General features: G+C 46.2%; 7 non-coding genes across 7 annotated transcripts; all 7 read right to left on the minus strand.

Moving 5' to 3' along the window:
- Nucleotides 1–11,021: 11,021 nt before the first annotated feature.
- Nucleotides 11,022–11,093, minus strand: Trnam-cau (transfer RNA methionine (anticodon CAU)). Its single transcript has one exon. It is a non-coding gene; the product is annotated as a tRNA-Met (tRNA).
- Nucleotides 11,094–11,774: 681 nt separating this feature from the next.
- Nucleotides 11,775–11,846, minus strand: Trnam-cau (transfer RNA methionine (anticodon CAU)). The gene has a single exon. It is a non-coding gene; the product is annotated as a tRNA-Met (tRNA).
- A 429-nt stretch (nucleotides 11,847–12,275) lies between these two features.
- Trnam-cau (transfer RNA methionine (anticodon CAU)) lies at nucleotides 12,276–12,347 on the minus strand. Its single transcript has one exon. It is a non-coding gene; the product is annotated as a tRNA-Met (tRNA).
- A 1,933-nt stretch (nucleotides 12,348–14,280) lies between these two features.
- On the minus strand, nucleotides 14,281–14,352 carry Trnam-cau (transfer RNA methionine (anticodon CAU)). Its single transcript has one exon. It is a non-coding gene; the product is annotated as a tRNA-Met (tRNA).
- Nucleotides 14,353–17,874: 3,522 nt separating this feature from the next.
- Trnam-cau (transfer RNA methionine (anticodon CAU)) lies at nucleotides 17,875–17,946 on the minus strand. The gene has a single exon. It is a non-coding gene; the product is annotated as a tRNA-Met (tRNA).
- Nucleotides 17,947–19,879: 1,933 nt separating this feature from the next.
- Trnam-cau (transfer RNA methionine (anticodon CAU)) lies at nucleotides 19,880–19,951 on the minus strand. Its single transcript has one exon. It is a non-coding gene; the product is annotated as a tRNA-Met (tRNA).
- A 179-nt stretch (nucleotides 19,952–20,130) lies between these two features.
- On the minus strand, nucleotides 20,131–20,202 carry Trnam-cau (transfer RNA methionine (anticodon CAU)). The gene has a single exon. It is a non-coding gene; the product is annotated as a tRNA-Met (tRNA).
- Between the last annotated feature and the right edge of the window lie 24 nt (nucleotides 20,203–20,226).

Here is a 20,226-nt window from a genome sequence, read left to right on the forward strand (position 1 = left end):
CCTCGGTATAACGCCCCAGGTATTATGAAAAAAAGAAAGAAAAGAGAAGCGCCGCAGCTGTCTGCTGAGTCTAATATGCCAACCAATGACGGCGACCTCATGGTGCATTCTCGACACTTTCCAGAATTTGATCGAGCATGCATGACGTACGCTCGCAATTTCTGTAACACACCAGTCTCTTTTTGTTCGTCCTTTCTCCTCTTTATATTCTTTCGGTTTTGTCACACCGTGTCAGTACGATTTGGTTCCACAAAACACAGTCCCCCGTAAACGACAATCTCTTTATTAACAGGATTGATTTCGCAGTTTGTTGTATTTTGAATATCAGGTCACTCACACATTGACTAGTTTAATCTGTGAAACTCCAGAGTTCTATAAATATGTCCCAGATAAACTTAAAGGGAGACCCAGGGACAATCCGAAACTATTATGATGGCTTTGCAAATAAGTCCGATACATTCTTCTGAAATGAGAAATAAAGTTGGGTTGGCAGTCGCCAAAAGAGCTGGGAAGCTCAAAACGAAACCGAAACTTCTGAGGGCTACCTCTCCTACCTCCTCTACCCAGCATAGCATCACCGGTGGTCTCATGTGGGCAACCGGCTGTTTTTCGAGCACGCGCTTTGTGACTTCTGTGCCACATGGATGACCAGTAATCTGCTTCCTCGATTTCGTTCTGAAATATTCCCCAGCGGTAAACGCAAAGCATACAGAATGACGAGGCATACCGGTGAAGTGAATCCCAGTGTTGCTGGACTGCTTTTCCGTATAGGAGCGCCTAATCACTCAAAGGAAAATAGTCGTTTTCTAATTATCTGTGCCACCCGAGGATAAGAAATTGTATTCACTGTAATATCTTACTATACGGATTGATGTCACACTGTTACCTCAACACGTTTTTGGTGCGGAGTCGCCCTTTAAGGCTATGCAGTTATTTTTTTTCCACACTTATTGCCCACGTGCTGCTGTGCTCTTCCCTTACAAAAAAGTATATTGCTAATCTATATAATGACAATAGACAAAATGGCCATAGGATATATAGCCAGTCTATTGGATGCATATAGACTTTTTTGGACATACCCTTTTCCATTCTATAGACAGTCTATTAGAGATTGGCACCAACAGTCTATAGACAGGAGTCTATAGACAGGATATTCATATCCTCTATAGACTTTCAATATACCCACTATTGACATTCAATTTACAGACTATTGACTTTCAGTGGTGTTTATACTTCCAACATATCCATTTATTGAGGATTCACACGCAGTGATTGGTCAGCATGCACATGGAAAAGCATCAGAAGCACACACATACAATAGAAAACAATATTTATTATGTGCTATTTCGTCTTACACCCTATTGAGACCTGTGCTGACCCTGTTTCTTCATTTTTGCCAGCATCGTTGCAAGGCTGCTCTTCACCAGCTGGATGTCGTGTGAAAATTTCTTGCTGACGTACCCTGGAACATATGTACATATACATATATAAGATGGAATGTTGAAGGTGCAGACATAGCATATGCACTTGATAGCAGGGTGCTTCTCGAGCAGTAGGAACGAAATTTTTGTAGATAGTACAGGGTTCATTTTCCGTTCAAACAGTGTGCAGCACATACCTATTTGCAACTAGGCCTCCATGGACTTAACATTGTTGTTTACAACCAGCACCAATCTTCCAATAAAACCCGAATCAAATGAATCTTAACTAGTTTTCAAAACTATTTCCTCAATTACTGAAGTGGGTTGGTGGTTTAAATTAGAAAGGAAAGATTGAAACTGCAATGAGCTTGTGAGAAGCATTATGAAGTGGACAAAAAATCTGGAAGCATCCAAAGGAGGTCCATTTTCGTCTCCTCCTAGCTGCCTCACAGTGACACTCACTCATGGGGCTGATTTCAAAATTCGTGTTGCACCCCATGTAGCATGGGTATTACTTTTATTTCGAATCCTCTAATCCAGTGCCCAGCACTCTTTTACACTGCCAATAATTAAGTACATAAAATTAATTAGCTAACCTTTCAGACATTGCTTTAAAGCGATACTTCACAACCATTAAAATAAATATGTTGCACATCAAGCTTGGTGCATAACAGCCCTTGAATACTCACCACAATATTTTGTTCTCTCCTTTCACAATCTATTATGGTCAAATATCATGCAATTGAAACCGAAACTGGACTGCAGAGAGCAGGAAGAAAGAATTTCCCCCTTGAAATGGAAGGGTACTTGTAGATCCACTTGAATGCAGGTAGTTCTCTGCTTGGGGGCTTAGATGCGCGTGCATGCATGCATTTTCTGTCTCAGTCATTCCCAACCAAGGAGGAATTTCATGGCTCCAGGGGAGGAATTAGTCCCGCTTAGACCTCTGATCCGCCTTTGAGCGTGTTTGTTCCCGAGGAGTGCATTCGACGACATAATCCATGCACACCCCAGTACATGCAGCGCACGTCGAACCAGAGGTCGCAGGCATGCTTCGTGCCCAGAACGTACTCCTGCGGTCTTTTTGGAGCCTTGCAGGCAACAAGCGCACACGCTAGAATGTCTGAAATGGCCATGACGCCCGCATGCCTGAGGTGATGAGGGGGTTTGACGCCAGCAGTTCCACTTGCTAGTATCTATTATTAGGACATGCACGTTGTGAAGTGTTGTTAAGCTCAGAAGCTTGGTGAACTGAATAGTGACAGCACACGGTAAGCTTCACGCACTTGTTGTGATGTACGTATAACAGTGTATCAAGAAGTCCCTAAGGCATGACTGTAAAGAGGGAAAAGGCAGAAAGCCGAAGTAGAGTGTATGATGCAGATTGGCCGCTGTCCACCTTAGGAACGCTCCTCTGGTGATGGCTGGAATACCTGCGCGTGTTACAGTTGCTAGTGCAGATCTTGCCCCTCCTTTTTCTCTCATACAAAAGCAAGCTGTGAGTAGCGAGTGACTCGCTTTTATCTGGGTTCAGGGATTTAGATATGGTCAACCGTTCTGCGTGTTTGTGCGTTGCTTCCGGCGTAGTTGACAGCGGCGGTGGGAGGACATCCCAACATGCTCTATCTTTGAGGTTCTAGGTTTTGCAGGTGTCTAGATAAAAAATCGCAAAATGACCTCATTTGCAAAAAATCACACTTTTTCGGCGCATAACTCCTGTTTTGCAAATACCAGACGATTAAAATGAGTGACAACGTTCTCTTCGTCTTCGCTCTCTCCATTAATATAAAACAACGTTTGGTGAGGGATGGTAAAGCAAAACCGCGCAACTTCGGTGGCGTGTATTTTCCATATTCGCCTACTCGTGACGTGGTTTATATTCCTCACACATATTGTTTTGACAAGCCTCAATTCGGACAAAAATATCGGCGTATTGAATTTTCTTCGATAACCACTGTCGCTCAGTATCCCTGTAACGGGACGACCTCGATATTCCCGGTTGCAAAATCCCCGATCTCGAAATTCACGGTCGCGAAACAAGGAAAATCAACGAGAATGCTTGATTGCTTCGTAAGATGATATGCAGTGTTTAAAAACACGACATCACTATTCAACCACTCAAATTCATGAATTTTCGATGTCTGTAAAAATCGTTTTAGCGAACGAAAGCCACATTTTAGCGGCCGTTAGGCTTAGCAGGGCGGACACGAATGGACAGCACGTTGGTCAGGTTATTATTAGACTAGTCCAAGTTCGGTGTTTGCATATCTATGTCCAGGTTAGTGTAAGTCTGCTGCTGACAGTTTCCCGCACGCGACTGCATATTTTATAGTCTGATAACATTTACTTACAGTACTTTATTTTGCCACGCGAATTTCGATCACTTTATTTCGAGGTACACCCCATTGAGTATCCTGGCCCTGCATGGCCTTGACGCGTCGTGCCGAAACGTCGACGTGTGGCAGAATACAGTGCATGATATTGTCTGGAATGTTGTTTTCTTGATCTGATGGCGAAGTTCGTGGTGAAGTGTCCGGTTTCATTTTCGGTGGTGTCGTGCTCAGCCGTAGCCTCAATGGAGCCCAACACGTTCTCTAGCAGTTGATGGCTAAGTCAGCACATATTGTTTCTCTCTTCTGCCCTTTCACATTAAGTATGCCAACTACTCGAAAGTATGTTCAATACCCGAAATTTTGGGGCAGCGTCGGTGGGGGACATACGACGCTGGCTCTATCTGGGTGTTGTAAGGAGCGGATCGACTTAGTAATCTAGCGGTTTGGGTCGAAAGCCACCACTGCAGGTCTTAGAGCACTCCCCCCCCCCCCCCCGACACGCACACAATATATATATAAAACTAAAGAAGGTAAGAAAGAGTCCTGCGCAATTGAACAACTGCCATCATCGTGTTTCGCTGGATTGAAAATAGTGCGGTGGTTTTGTGATGCCTTTCATCATCTGGCACCCGTTCGTTCTATGATGGAATTTATTCAGTAACACATTTTGACTGGTAACTGCAAAGCACGCTAAATACCGCTAAACAAAAGCGAAACGGTGAGAGCGGCAACATTTCCTTGAGTCTGAGGAAAGAAAAAAACACAGCTGGAACACGGAACGAAGTGGACGACACAGGATTCAAATCAGCGGGTTCAGAGAGTTTTATTATGATGGAGGCACAAAAATGAAAAGTAAGAAGTAGGTCCTCCAGGAGGAAAGGAGGGGCAAGCAGTTCGTCGCAAAGCGGAAGTTGACGACGACACACGCTCATCACAGAAGTCGTCGTCGAGTCTTCCAGCTGGTTCTTCTCAGGGTAAGGACAAACGGGAGAAGTCAGGTGGTTGACGTAGAGGAAGGTATAAGGAGCAGCAGGGAGCTACCCCCACCAAGAATACAAGCTCCATGAAGCTATGCAGAGACAACAGAAAACCCATACAAATATACGCAATGTGCAATGCAGGTGTTCGTTTTTCTTCCCTTAATTCTCTTAAAGGAGATTTGCAGATGAATAGCGCGAAAGGTTGTGATCTGTGCAATTTGTTTCCAAGAAGAAAACGTAAACAGGAGAAGGTATGATGCCACGTCACCGTTGACGTAATAAGGAGACCTCGTTCTGGTTCGCCGGTCAGTGGGGGTCAGCGCCTTGTCCCTTTGCCGCCATAAATCACTCTTGCCAGTTCTCCCGGAGAATTAGCGATAGAAGGAGCGGCCGAATCATGACCGAGCCAATACCAGTGCTTTTTCAGAACCCCGGTCAGCCGAGTAGCAGACGACAGCGGAGTAGCAGACAACATTTCGCTGGACCAATCAGCGAGCGTTCTCCTTGTAGCGTCAGCGCGAGGTTCCGGGCAGGTCACGAGCTGCTATTGCTCTCCACCGCCGTTGCGCACAGTCGCTTTTTGCAGCGTACTTTAAATTTAATTTCTGCGATAACTATGACTCTGTGGTGTCAATACCTCGCATGGTGCATCTTACTGGCCTACTTAACAGCTTTATATATATAAGAAAAACAGGGTGTTAAAAATGACTTCTGTGCTACTTTAATGAATCCCAGAAATATCGTTCAGTGGAATTGCCGAGGCCTGGTGACAAATATAGATGGTGTTCATGATATTTGTGACACACACAGTGTCGCCTGTATTTGCTTTCAGGAAACATATCTGAACTCCTGTAACCCTAATCCATCCAGACAATGGAATCTCTTTAAGGAGGACCGATTTGACGCAGCATGGGCTTCTGGAGGTGTCGCAATTCTGACACCTTCCTGCAAGACACCATTTCACTAAACACAACACTTCAGGCTGTCGCCATTCAGATTAGTTTAGATAATGTTATGTATGCTCTCTTTACCTTCCACCATCGGTAGCAGTTGAACAGAAACAAATAGAAGACATTTTAGACCAACTTCCCTCACTGTTCGATCTGCTTGGAGATTTCAGTGCACACAGCATATTGTGGGGAAGCAAAAAGAAAAAAAAAACGATCGTCATGGGAGAATAATGGAAAGAGTCCTCCTTGCAAGCCCTGTCTGCTTTCTTAATACGGGATTGCCAACATATGTAAACTCTGCATCAATGTCTTTTTCCGCAACAGACATCTTCTTGATCAGTTCTTCTCTTTTCCGCTGGATGTACTGGAGGGTTGAAAAGAATTCCCGAGTTACTGACCATTTTCTGTTCATTATTAAATTTCATGGTTACACTAACGACACAAGAACACGTTCACCAAGGTGAAAGTTACAAGAGGCAAATTGGGACATATTTGAAAGAGAAGCCAATTTCTGCTTTCCGTCTTCTGCTTTTCAGGAGTTGCATGTTGAGGATGCAAACAACTTGGTTACCCATACCGTTATAAATGCCGCTCAACAGTCCATGCCACAAACATCCGGCCGACTCCCCAAGCGCTGCAAGCCTTGGTGGACGAGCAATTGTGAAAGCACATGCAAAGAAAAAAACTACAGCAAGCCTATTTGCCTTCAGGAGAGTTCGAGTGAAAGCGCGTTGGACGCGAAGGCAAGCAAAGAAAGTCTTGGAGAAATTTCGTATCATCCTTAGCACTACTCCATCAAAAATAATATGGGACAGGCTGAAGACTATACAAGCTTCTGCGTACCATTGTCACAAATAAATGGTACAATGTGTCAAAGCATGGAGGAGCAGGCCAATGCCCTCGGGGAACATTTCCAACAAGTGTCAAGTTCATCCCATTACAGCAGAAATTTATTGAAAATTAAATCTAACCATCTGCTAAAGGGCAAACAATTGAGAGTGGGTCAGGTGACAAGCGTGGTTACAACTCACATTTTTCAATGGGGGAGCTGCAGAGTGCTCTGTCATCCGCTAAAATCTCAGCACCTGGACCTGATCGCATTGTGTACACCACGCTTAAAGGAGTACATAGCGCCGTCCAAAAAATGTCAGGTTAAGACGTCTGATGAAAGTGTGTGTGTCGTTTTACCCAACAGCGCGAAAGGTTTTGATGTGTGCAATTTGTTTCCAAGAAAAACAAACAAACAAAAAAAGCAGAAACTCACATAAACAGGGCTCCGCGCTTTCACCCTAACTTAAGGATGGAATAAAATTGAATTGAATTGAATGCGCGCTGTGTGTGAAGCAGCAGAAGCCCTTTCCCTTCCCCTCAGTATTCTTCAAATTGATTTGAAGCAGGCGTTTGACCAAGTACGGCATGAATATATTAGGGCAGTGCTAAGAAAACTGGAGATTATCTCTTCAACTGGGTAAAAATGTGCTATAAAGAGATCTGCACCAGAGTGTTAGTAAACGGCCATGCAGTTAAGCAGAGACGTACAGATTCACTCTTCGGTGAGGCAAGGCTGTCCTCTATCCCCTGTGCTGTTTGCCGCCTACATAGAACCTCTCTGTCGAATGATAATTGCCAATGACCGCATCAAGGGACTACATATCGGCGCTGAATCGGTGAAGCTTCTTTCTTATGCAGATGACGTTGCGATTGTGAGTGCCACAAAGAAAGTGTTAGAAGAACCGCTCAGTGTCGTCGACTCTTATTGCATGCACTCTGGTGCGAAGCTCAACCCTCGCAAAACACTTGAGAGTTGGATTGCGCCATGGGACCGTCGGAGTTCCTCGGCGTGCAATGGACTACAGTAGTAGAAAAATATCTGGGCGTTCCCTTCGACCTTCAGAAGCCTGTGGACCAACTGCGGAGCAAAAATATCAATGGATCCAGGGAAGCTTTGGTGCCTTGGCATGGACGTCATATCTCTTTATTTAACACCGCATACATATGCAATTCCTGCTTATATCCTGCCGTATTATACAGAGCTCAATGCAGTAGATACAACAATGTGATTATAAATAGGTACCACAGGCTATGTGCGACATTCAATTGGAACTCTGCGGACCTCTGGGTTATGGGCCCAGCACGCTTCCACTCTGCTGTCTGTTCTCTCCCTAATATGTATTGTCGCACTGCTGCACACTGGTTCAACGAAAGACCTAACGGAAAGCATAACACACGCATTGCCTCTGTTCAAGGAGATATCGTGCTCAGTTAATGACCGCGTCCTTGTACCCAGGCAAAAATCAGGAGTGGTTCCCGAATGGTCCCCAAGTGGTTCCATTTGCAGTTGAATGGTCCCAGATGGGTCCCCAAGTGGCGTTAGTGGTCCCATTCTGGCTTTAAGCGGGTTCCATTCTGGGCCCAGATGGGTGCCAAAGTGGTGTGTGGTTCCCACTCTGGCTTTGAACGGGTTCCATCCTGGGCTCAGATGGTTCCAGAAGTTCGAGCTGGAGCCTCACAGGTACAATTTTGTTCCCAGAATGGTCACTTGAGACTCCAAGTTGGGCAGCTTCCCCCTTTGAGATTTCATCTTGTCAACACTTGCCATATATCCTTCTGGTTTTGTTTGATCTATTACTCTGATCTATTTTAGCACATGCATGATCTCTTTTTATTGCTGCTTATCCAGGTGCGCGCGTCTGCGATCAAATATATGCTGTATCCCTGTAACTCCAATTCGAGCTCATATTCTCATCTGAAGGTGAATATCATAACATATTAGGTACCAGAGAAATGTAAAAAATACATCTCAACAACAACAAAAATTAAGCTAAATAACTAGAACAAAAACAACGAAAAAAGAAAAGAAAAGGTGACTGCAGAGGCTGATGCAATGTGAAGACGCTACGGCGGCTACAAATTCAAATTTCAAACGGCGAGAGGGAGAGGAGAGGGCGAGAGTGGCAGGTGGCATGGCATGAAACTCGCGAGTTCACTTGCGGACTAAAGTGAGGCGCTGCGAGCTTTTCGCGTCATCAAACGTCATGAAACGTCAGAATTTTTACGTCGAAGCGCGAGTTCTCAACCGTCACAAGCTCATTGGCTCCTTAGGCCGCTCCCCCGGTATGCGAGCGCTCATTGGTTGGTTTGAAATTATGAACTTTCCTTGGCGCGCTCAAGCCGGCGACCGTGTCAGGCTGTCGGCGGTGCCGGAGCAACTCCAGCAACTCGCCGCAAAGTTTCGAAATGTGTTGGGTGCAGCAGGGACGCAAGCAAAGCATCTACGCCGGTACCGCTTTGGATGGTTTTTAGTGTCCTTCCCTAACATGTTGTCGATACCGACTCTGAAAAACTCGGTGCCTCATGGATACTTCTGCAAGTCAACTGAGTGCTAGATAAGTGGAAGGCAGGTCTGCTTCGCTTGCTTGGTGCGACAACGCTTCAAGAAGGACGAATACTGTGTTTTTCCGCTACTCACTCGATGACAGGTAAGTCAGTTCCTATTCTATTTTGCCGCTTAGCATAACATAGCGCCGCACTTGTGGCATCTACGCAGCATTTTGGCAGGTAGAATTTTTGGTTTTCATGCTTCTGATTCCTATCTTTCTTGTTCAGGTATAAGCACTCAACTCATATCTGCTTCAGAATAGCATCTGCATGGATACAGTAGAATGGATATGACACTCAGAGTGGTTGGATCATCATTTTTCGGCATAGCAGCTTCACAATTTCCTTTGTGACGGATCAACCAGGCGCCTACACAAGCAGCAATATGGACAGGTTCTCTGTCATGCCGGACCTCTGAATGTGTGTGCGTGTGCAGCCAATATACTGTTGTTGTACTGTGAAATCTTCCACGTGAGACATGAGCTATCAGTGAATGCAAAGTTGCTTCGTCGTTTAATTCGAACTTCAGAAACGAATGTTCATCATGTTCGTGTTGTGCACAGCTACAGCAGACTTCATATTTGTGCTTTGGAAATACCTATCCCGGAAAATAAAGCACTTTGTGTAACAGAAACAGCCAACGCTTCCACATTTTGTTATTTATTTCACTCGACGCGAACGGAGATCCACAACCACCCAGAACTGCCCCGAACCGCCAAAGCGGGGGAGAGGGAGAAAACAGACGGGAAAGGGAAAGCCTCGCCAGCGTCACAGGTCACCCAGGGAGACAAAAAAAGGCAAAGCAAAAAGCTACTCAACCGACGTCCAACGATTGGCCCAACGCTTGAGGTCACGTGAGTTTTTCCCAACAATAGAATTATACTACACGTTCATTCCCCGCATGACTTGGACGCGTCGCAGCAAGTTGGTTTTGTCTTCAGTTGCCGTCGCAAGGATGGTGTATCTCCCGTGCACTATTTATGTGTGTTTCAGTCCGCTTTGTAAGACAATGCGATGACAATGGTTCCTGTGCAACACATTGTCGATTTTCCGGAAGAGTTTTGACGCCAAGAAGACCTAAACGGCGTAGGGGCAAGAGCGCACTGTGAAACGCCAATCGGACTGCACATCGCGAATGTTTGCAGGTATGAGTGATGACCGTGATGTTTCGATTACTACTAAATAGATGTTTCATTTTAGAAACTTAGGAGGAACTTGAAGAGAAACAGGATAAGAAGATTCCGAACGTACGTTGAAGAGGAAGGGGGCGTCGCGACCTGCACGGAAAATAGGAGTGTCATGTGTCATCTTCTCTGAGAAAATACAAGACGTGAGGTGACCAACGAACGAAAGCTCCCTGTGGTCCGTGAGCGAATCGCAGAGTCGGGCATGTGCTTTGTCGACACAGTGAGTCATCAGACTTATACTACGTGGTATGTACATGTAGATATGTATTGATTATTTATTTCTGCTCAGTGTATGCTTTTAGCAGAATAAACGGTATTTACTTGAGCAATATGTGCATTTCTACGCATTATTTTCGGTCATGCATTCAGTGGTCCCAGCTGCTAAGTGGCCGTATCCTGGACCACTTAGCAGAGGGGACCACTGGATGAATCAACTGGAAGGGACCACTGGTTCCACTTCATGTGGGACCATCGTGAAGCTGGTTCCACTTTCAACTGGTCCCAGTCACTAAGTGGGACACACTCAAAGTGGGACCTGTTCAATAAACCACTTTGAAGTGGTCCCACTCCAGAGTGGTCCCATTCTGAAGTGGTTTAACGAACTGGTCCCCATGGGACCACTTGGCAAGTGGGACCAGAGTGGGACCATTACCAGGATGGGACCAGAGTGGGACAAGTTCGTTAAACCATTTTGAAATGGTCCCATTCCAGATTTCTGCCTGGGTATGGATGAAGTCGAGGTATTGAGATGGCCTTTAGTAAAAAGACCTATTAGCAGAGCGTGGTTTCGATCCACGGACCTCTGGGTTATGGGCCCAGCACGCTTCCACTGCGCCACTCTGCTGTCTGTTCTCTCCCTAATATGTATTGTCACACTGCTGCACACTGGTTCAACGAAAGACCTAACGGAAAGCATCACACACGCATTGCCTCTGTTCAAGGAGATATCGTACTCAGTTAATGACCGCGTCCTTGTATGTATGAAGTCGAGATATTGAGATGGCCTTTAGTTAAAAGACCTATTAGCAGAGCGTGGTTTCGATCCACGGACCTCTGGGTTATGGGCCCAGCACGCTTCCACTGCGCCACTCTGATGTCTGTTCTCTCTCTAATATGTATTGTCACACTGCTGCACACTGGTTCAACGAAAGACCTAACGGAAAGCATAACACACACATTGCCTCTGTTCAAGGAGATATCGTGCTCAGTTAATGACCGCGTCCTTGTATGTATGAAGTCGAGATACTGAGATGGCCTTTAGTTAAGAGACCTAGTAGCAGAGAGTGGTTTCGATCCACGGACCTCTGGGTTATGGGCCTAGCACGCTTCCACTGCGCCACTCTGCTGTCAGTTCTCTCCCTAATATGTATTGTCACACTGCTGCACACTGGTTCAACGAAAGACCTAACGGAAAGCATCACACACGCATTGCCTCTGTTCAAGGAGATATCGTGCTCAGTTAATGACCGTGTCCTTGTATGTATGAAGCCGAGATATTGAGATGGCCTTTAGTAAAAAGACCTATTAGCAGAGCGTGGTTTCGATCCACGGACCTCTGGGTTATGGGCCCAGCACGCTTCCACTGCGCCACTCTGCTGTCAGTTCTCTCCCTAATATGTATTGTCACACTGCTGCACACTGGTTCAACGAAAGACCTAACGGAAAGCATAACACACGCATTGCCTCTGTTCAAGGAGATATCGTGCTCAGTTAATGACCGCGTCCTTGTATGTATGAAGTCGAGATATTGAGATGGCCTTTAGTTAAAAGACCTATTAGCGAGCGTGGTTTCGATAAACGGACCTCTGGGTTATGGGGCCAGCGCGCTTCCACTGCGCCACTCTGCTGTCTGTTCTCTCCCTAATATGTATTGTCACACTGCTGCACACTGGTTCAACGAAAGACCTAACGGAAAGCATAACACACACATTGCCTCTGTTCAAGGAGATATCGTGCTCAGTTAATGACCGCGTCCTTGTATGTATGAACTCGAGATATTGAGATGGCCTTTAGTTAAGAGACCTATTAGCAGAGCGTGGTTTCGATCCACGGACCTCTGGGTTATGGGCCTAGCACGCTTCCACTGCGCCACTCTGCTGTCAGTTCTCTCCCTAATATGTATTGTCACACTGCTGCACACTGGTTCAACGAAAGACCTAACGGAAAGCATAACACACGCATTGCCTCTGTTCAAGGAGATATCGTGCTCAGTTAATGACCGCGTCCTTGTATGTATGAAGTCGAGATATTGAGATGGCCTTTAGTAAAAAGACCTATTAGCAGAGCGTGATTTCGATCCACGGACCTCTGGGTTATGGGGCCAGCGCGCTTCCACTGCGCCACTCTGCTTTTTTTTCTCCACCTTTTATTAACAAAACACACAAGTACACACAAGTACAGGTACGTCACACGGTTGCAGCGCCGTGGGCCATTACAAAACGTCTAAAGAGAAAACTGAATACCTTTTGAATTTGTACATACGATTTTACAAGTACGTAAGGGCATCAGACAACGTTTCTAACCAATCTGGAAGCTCTAAACATCGCATAAGGCACAGCTTAAGTTGAGATATTTCTATCTTAAAGTATTTCATAGGAGGCATTAACGGTTCTTCGTTCCTGTTAGCCATAGGAAGTTTCCACAGACAGTACAAGGCTGTAAGCATGGCAATATCGTACCTGACTGTTTCCCTCGGGTGTAATGGGAGAAACCGTATGGTGTGTGGGTTAAGCCGAAGTCGAGTTTTGAAAACTTTATACTGGAGATCGTCCCAGAAGAACTGGGCTTCTGTGCAGTCTAAGAAAAGGTGATCATGCGTTTCAGGAACTTTGCAGAACCTGCAGTCTGCAGACCAGGGCACGTATATGCCCTTCTGCGCGAGCCATGCCTTGGCAGGTAGTGTTGACGTATGAAGTTTGTAAAAGAATGTCTTCATGTTTGGTTTGATTGGCATCCTTTGGACTCGAACCAAAACATCCCTGCCTGGCCAAGTGGATGGAATATCTCGATAGACAGGCACAGGGAACAATGTATCGATCAAGTGGGCCGCCAGCGTTTTCTTGTTGACAGACAAGAGGTATTCAAGGGTAAACCTGGCTTTCAAAAACAGCATGCACTCAACGACCTGCTTGAAAAAGCCTGTTAACCGCATCGTTCCCTCTGTGAACGTGACGTGTAACTCCGGGATGTAGTTATATGCAAGAATGCGTTTTACTCCCTCGAGAACTGGATGCAGCTCCTCACGAATAAACCAGAGTCTCATGACCAGTTGTTTTACAAAGAGGTGCTGTAGGCCGAGGCCTCCATCACGAAGTTTTCGAAAAAGATAGTCGCGACGCATCCTCTCAAATGAAGAGTACCAGATTGTGGTGGCAAAAATCCTGTGACAGGCGTGCACTTCTTTGCGCGGGCATTGCAAGACTTGCAAAAGGTAAACCAATTTAGCGGCTAGAAACACGTTGCATACTGTCGCTCGCTGAAAAATTGAAAGGTCTTTCTTCCTCCAGATGAAAGCGTGTTTCCTTGTGTTGTCGAGCCTCTGGGACCACATTCTACTCGGGTTCCTGGTTTCTTGCAACGGGACACCAAGATAACGAGGGCTTTGTTCGTGCCACGGAATTCCGCAAAAAGCTTCAGGTGTTGTCGCCCAGTGGCCGCACCAAACGCCCAAGGACTTCTCTTTGTTTACACGCGCTCCAGACGCTTGGCCAAACAAATCAACTTGTTCCATGACATTCACTACGCTAGGTTTGTCCTTGACAAGGAATGCAAGATCATCAGCATATGCGGCCACCTTGATCACAGTACCGGCCAGTTCGAACCCGTGGATATCATTCAGACGGCCACTCTGCTGTCAGTTCTCTCCCTAATATGTATTGTCACACTGCTGCACACTGGTTCAACGAAACACCTAACGGAAAGCATCACACACGCATTGCCTCTGTTCAAGGAGATATCGTACTCAGTTAATGACCGCGTCCTTGTATGTATGAAGTCGAGATATTGAGATGGCCTTTAGTTAAAAGACCTATTAGCAGAGCGTGGTATCGATCCACGGGCCTCTGGGTTATGGGCCCAGCACGCTTCCACTGCGCCACTCTGCTTTTTTTTTCTTTTCCACCTTTATTTTTCAGAGCTTACTACTCTGAGTCACGTCGACTCAATACCTCACAATACCATACACAATACGACAAAATCACAGAGAGAGAATACGATGTTTCTCCTCTATACCGGACACGTTAATAACACAATTTCTACAAAACATTCAGCCTTTCGCAGACTGTATCTAACCACTCAGGCACTTCTAAGAGCTGAGTACAAGCTAACTTTACCTGCAGTAGTTCGGCTTTGAAATATTTCATAGGAGGACACAAGGGCTCTTCGTTCCTATCGGCCATACGAAGCTTCCACAAACAGTACATGGCAACAAGAAGAACGATATTGTATCTCACATTTTCACCGGGGCGTAATGGGAGGAAGCGGATAGTGTGAGGATTAAGCGAAAGACGGCGCTTAAGGACTTTGAACTGTAAGTCATCCCAAAAGAATAAAGCTTCTGTGCAGTCCAGAAAAAGGTGATCGACAGTCTCGGGCGTGTTGCAAAATCTGCAATTCACGGACCACGGAACATAGAATCCCTTTTGTTGAAGCCAAGCTTTCACGGGCAGTGTGGACGTGTGTAATTTAAAGAAAAATGACTTCATGTTGGGCTTGACCGGCATCTTCCTGACTCTGCACAATACATCCGTGCCGTGCCATCCGGAGGGGATTTGACGGTAGATGGGCACAGGAAAGAGTACATCGAGAAGATGAGCTACCAACGTTTTCTTGGCGACAGAAAAGAGGTACTCTAAGCTGAATCTAGCCTTCAAGAAGTTTAGGCTCTCGACAACCTCTTTGTAGAACCCGCTTAAGCGTAGACTTTCTTCGTGAAACCCAACATATATATCGGGAATGTAGTTGTACGCAAGGGCCCGCTTGATGGTTTCCAGAATCGGGTGTGAACTCTGCCTATAAAAAAACAGTCTCATGACGAGTTGCTTGATGTAGAGATGCTGTAAGCCTAGTCCGCCGTCCTTGACTTTCTTGAACAGGTTTTGTCTTCGCATCCTTTCGAACGTTGAACACCATATTGTGGTGGCAAATATGCGATGACAACGATGTATAATTTTGCGGGAGCATTGCAGAACTTGCAAGAGATAAATCAGCTTAGCGGCCAGAAAAACATTGCACACAGAAGCTCGTTGAAACATTGAGATATCTTGTTTTTTCCAGGTCGAAGCATGTGTCCTAATGTTTTGTAATCGCTCCGACCACAAGGAGGTCGTGTTACAACTTTTGTCTAACGGGACCCCAAGGTAGCAAGGACCACGGGTTTGCCACTGAACGCCACAAAAGAATTCCGGGGCTGTTCCCCATTGACCGCACCATATCCCCAGAGATTTGTCCTTGTTTAGACGTGCCCCAGAGACTTGACCAAACATATGAAGTCCGTGAATAACTTTGACGACACTTGGCTTGTCTGTCACGAGAAACGCAAGGTCATCCGCGTACGCCACGACCTTCACCACAGCATCGCGAAGCTCGAAACCACGTATGTCATCACGAGAGATGATACGCTGGCATAACGGCTCAAGGTATAGATCAAATAGTAGGGACGACATGGGACAGCCTTGTCGTACTGAAGCTCGAAGGGGCACTGGCGCGGTAAGAGTGCCGTTAATTACCAGGCTCGTTGCAACCTGTTCATAGCACAACTTGATTCGGCTTACGAACTTGTCTCCCATGTTGACGTAATGCAAGAGCGAAAACAAATAATCGTGACACACCCGATCAAAAGCCTTAGAGAGGTCCACTTGCAGCAGGGCTACATGACTTCCTTCAAGTCGACACCAGTCTAGAACTGAGCGGACAACATGGATGTTTGTTTGTATGGTCCTGTTCCTGATTGCGCATGTCTGATGATCGCCAACAAGTTGTGTCACCACAAGCTGGAGCCTGGCAGCAAGTACTTTGGCATACACCTTATAGTCCACATTACAGAGTGTGATAGGCCGATAATCGGTCACCTTGGGTAACCGTGTCTCCGCCACTTTTTTGGGTATGAGCACAGTATGGAACCTTCGAAAACTGTGCGAGAAGATCCTGTTAGTCTCAGCTTCCGCGTAGACGCATTGTAGAATGGGCACCAGCAGGTCCACGTACCGCTTGTAGAACTCAGCTCCCAAGCCATCAGGTCCAGGAGAACGGTTAAAATTCAAACTCTGTATTGCAGAATGGATTTCCGCCTCTGTAATTTCAGCGTCCAGGACATCTTTCTCTTGCTCGTTTAACTTGGGCATATGAGAGAGAAACGACTGGATCAAATCGTCGTCCACCGTGGCAGTTGGCCTCCCAAACAGGTTCTCATAGTAGTCAACAAATATTTGTTTCATGCGTTCAAGGTCTGTGACAACATGTCCTTGGTCCACCAACCGCGTGATGAGTCGAGAGCCGGTGTGCTTACGCTCTCCTGCAGCATGACTTTTAGACGCGGTCATATCCGGCAAAAACCTCTTCGTTCTCGATCGTACCCTCGCGCCTTCATACCGGTTGTTGTTGAAAAGTTCAAGACGGAGACGAATCTCATTTAAATCTTCCAAGAACGTCCCAGGGTTATCTGCTTCCAGTCTTGTGAGTTCTTGTTGTGCTTCCTTTAACATATTCTCTTCATACATTTCTAGGTAGGCTAGCACGTTACTTCTCTCTATTGCAAAGGCTCTCACGTCTTGTTTGAATGTTTCCCATTTAGCAGCCCAATTTCGCGGGTCATGTTGAAGCCGTGAAAGATTGGCCACCACGCGCTCATCAAAAACTGGATCTTGGAGCAACCTAACGTTCATCTTCCACAACTTCCACGACCTGGGGCTGCCCAGCCTAGGAGGGCGACACCCAATAGCGACCTGCTTTCAGTTCTCTCCCTAATATGTATTGTCACACTGCTGCACACTGGTTCAACGAAAGACCTAACGGAAAGCATAACACACGCATTGCCTCTGTTCAAGGAGATATCGTGCTCAGTTAATGACCGCGTCCTTGTATGCATGAAGTCGAGATATTGAGATGGCCTTTAGTTAAAAGACCTATTAGCGAGCGTGGTTTCGATAAACGGACCTCTGGGTTATGGGGCCAGCGCGCTTCCATTGCGCCACTCTGCTGTCTGTTCTCTTCCTAATATGTATTGTCACACTGCTGCACACTGGTTCAACGAAAGACCTAACGGAAAGCATAACACACGCATTGCCTCTGTTCAAGGAGATATCGTGCTCAGTTAATGACCGCGTCCTTGTATGTATGAAGTCGAGATATTGAGATGGCCTTTAGTTAAAAGACCTATTAGCGAGCGTGGTTTCGATAAACGGACCTCTGGGTTATGGGGCCAGCGCGCTTCCATTGCGCCACTCTGCTGTCTGTTCTCTCCCTAATATGTATTGTCACACTGCTGCACACTGGTTCAACGAAAGACCTAACGGAAAGCATAACACACGCATTGCCTCTGTTCAAGGAGATATCGTGCTCAGTTAATGACCGCGTCCTTGTATGTATGAAGTCGAGATATTGAGATGGCCTTTAGTTAAAAGACCTATTAGCAGAGCGTGGTTTCGATCCACGGACCTCTGGGTTATGGGCCCAGCACGCTTCCACTGCGCCACTCCACTGTCTGTTCTCTCTCTAATATGTATTGTCACACTGCTGCACACTGGTTCAACGAAAGACCTAACGGAAAGCATAACACACACATTGCCTCTGTTCAAGGAGATATCGTGCTCAGTTAATGACCGCGTCCTTGTATGTATGAAGTCGAGATATTGAGATGGCTTTTAGTTAAGAGACCTATTAGCAAAGCGTGGTTTCGATCCACGGACCTCTGGGTTATGGGCCCAGCACGCTTCCACAGCGCCACTCTGCTTTTTTTTCTCCACCTTTTATTAACAAAACACACAAGTACACACAAGTACAGGTACGTCACACGGTTGCAGCGCCGTGGGCCATTACAAAACGTCTAAAGAGAAAACTGAATACCTTTTGAATTTGTACATACGATTTTACAAGTACGTAAGGGCATCAGACAACGTTTCTAACCAATCTGGAAGCTCTAAACATCGCATAAGGCACAGCTTAAGTTGAGATATTTCTATCTTAAAGTATTTCATAGGAGGCATTAACGGTTCTTCGTTCCTGTTAGCCATAGGAAGTTTCCACAGACAGTACAAGGCTGTAAGCATGACAATATCGTACCTGACTGTTTCCCTCGGGTGTAATGGGAGAAACCGTATGGTGTGTGGGTTAAGCCGAAGTCGAGTTTTGAAAACTTTATACTGGAGATCGTCCCAGAAGAACTGGGCTTCTGTGCAGTCTAAGAAAAGGTGATCATGCGTTTCAGGAACTTTGCAGAACCTGCAGTCTGCAGACCAGGGCACGTATATGCCCTTCTGCGCGAGCCATGCCTTGGCAGGTAGTGTTGACGTATGAAGTTTGTAAAAGAATGTCTTCATGTTTGGTTTGATTGGCATCCTTTGGACTCGAACCAAAACATCCCTGCCTGGCCAAGTGGATGGAATATCTCGATAGACAGGCACAGGGAACAATGTATCGATCAAGTGGGCCGCCAGCGTTTTCTTGTTGACAGACAAGAGGTATTCAAGGGTAAACCTGGCTTTCAAAAACAGCATGCACTCAACGACCTGCTTGAAAAAGCCTGTTAACCGCATCGTTCCCTCTGTGAACGTGACGTGTAACTCCGGGATGTAGTTATATGCAAGAATGCGTTTTACTCCCTCGAGAACTGGATGCAGCTCCTCACGAATAAACCAGAGTCTCATGACCAGTTGTTTTACAAAGAGGTGCTGTAGGCCGAGGCCTCCATCACGAAGTTTTCGAAAAAGATAGTCGCGACGCATCCTCTCAAATGAAGAGTACCAGATTGTGGTGGCAAAAATCCTGTGACAGGCGTGCACTTCTTTGCGCGGGCATTGCAAGACTTGCAAAAGGTAAACCAATTTAGCGGCTAGAAACACGTTGCATACTGTCGCTCGCTGAAAAATTGAAAGGTCTTTCTTCCTCCAGATGAAAGCGTGTTTCCTTGTGTTGTCGAGCCTCTGGGACCACATTCTACTCGGGTTCCTGGTTTCTTGCAACGGGACACCAAGATAACGAGGGCTTTGTTCCTGCCACGGAATTCCGCAAAAAGCTTCAGGTGTTGTCGCCCAGTGGCCACACCAAACGCCTAAGGACTTCTCTTTGTTTACACGCGCTCCAGACGCTTGGCCAAACAAATCAACTTGTTCCATGACATTCACTACGCTAGGTTTGTCCTTGACAAGGAATGCAAGATCATCAGCATATGCGGCCACCTAGATCACAGTACCGGCCAGTTCGAACCCGTGGATATCATTCAGACGGCCACTCTGCTGTCAGTTCTCTCCCTAATATGTATTGTCACACTGCTGCACGCTGGTTCAACGAAAGACCTAACGGAAAGCATCACACACGCATTGCCTCTGTTCAAGGAGATATCGTGCTCAGTTAATGACCGTGTCCTTGTATGTATGAAGCCGAGATATTGAGATGGCCTTTAGTAAAAAGACCTATTAGCAGAGCGTGGTTTCGATCCACGGACCTCTGGGTTATGGGCCCAGCACGCTTCCACTGCGCCACTCTGCTGTCAGCTCTCTCCCTAATATGTATTGTCACACTGCTGCACACTGGTTCAACGAAAGACCTAACGGAAAGCATCACACACGCATTGCCTCTGTTCAAGGAGATATCGTGCTCAGTTAATGACCGTGTCCTTGTATGTATGAAGCCGAGATATTGAGATGGCCTTTAGTAAAAAGACCTATTAGCAGAGCGTGGTTTCGATCCACGGACCTCTGGGTTATGGGCCCAGCACGCTTCCACTGCGCCACTCTGCTGTCAGTTCTCTCCCTAATATGTAT

Source organism: Ornithodoros turicata, chromosome 1, assembly GCF_037126465.1.
Source record: "Ornithodoros turicata isolate Travis chromosome 1, ASM3712646v1, whole genome shotgun sequence".
NCBI classification, from domain to species: domain Eukaryota; kingdom Metazoa; phylum Arthropoda; class Arachnida; order Ixodida; family Argasidae; genus Ornithodoros; species Ornithodoros turicata.